Source organism: Camelina sativa, chromosome 2 (genome assembly GCF_000633955.1).
Source record: "Camelina sativa cultivar DH55 chromosome 2, Cs, whole genome shotgun sequence".
NCBI classification, from domain to species: Eukaryota; Viridiplantae; Streptophyta; class Magnoliopsida; order Brassicales; family Brassicaceae; genus Camelina; species Camelina sativa.
Window position 1 is genome coordinate 19,607,826 of NC_025686.1, and position 492 is coordinate 19,608,317.

The window sequence follows — 492 nt, forward strand, 5'->3', positions numbered from 1 at the left end:
GGACACCGGACGTTCGCTTCTTCAGGAGCGAGGAGTACCCTCGCATAGGATACGCCCGTAGGTACCAGGTTCGAGCCTCCCTCGCTGTACCACTATTCCAAGGAGCGTCGGGGAACTGCGTGGCCGTCATGGAAATGGTCACCACTCGCCGCAACTTGGAGTATGCCTCCCAAATTCACACCATCTGCCATGCCCTTGAGGTCATTATGAATTTAACCTAACTTTTGATATATAGGTATAAGATTAAGTCATTAAACTGATGAATTTGATAGAGTACTCTATATATATTTTGATAAAATAAGTCAAGTCTGATTGAGTCTAATTTATTCCATCTAAAAGTAAATATATATTCTTGTCACTGCACTGTTGGAACACTGCTCAGCATTGACTCGCTCCCATGTCTTTGCATTATTATTATTTTGGTTGACGTAAGCAACCTTTGAAGAGCTTCAATGGTTAACATTCGATGCGTACGTTACTATTATATAAACA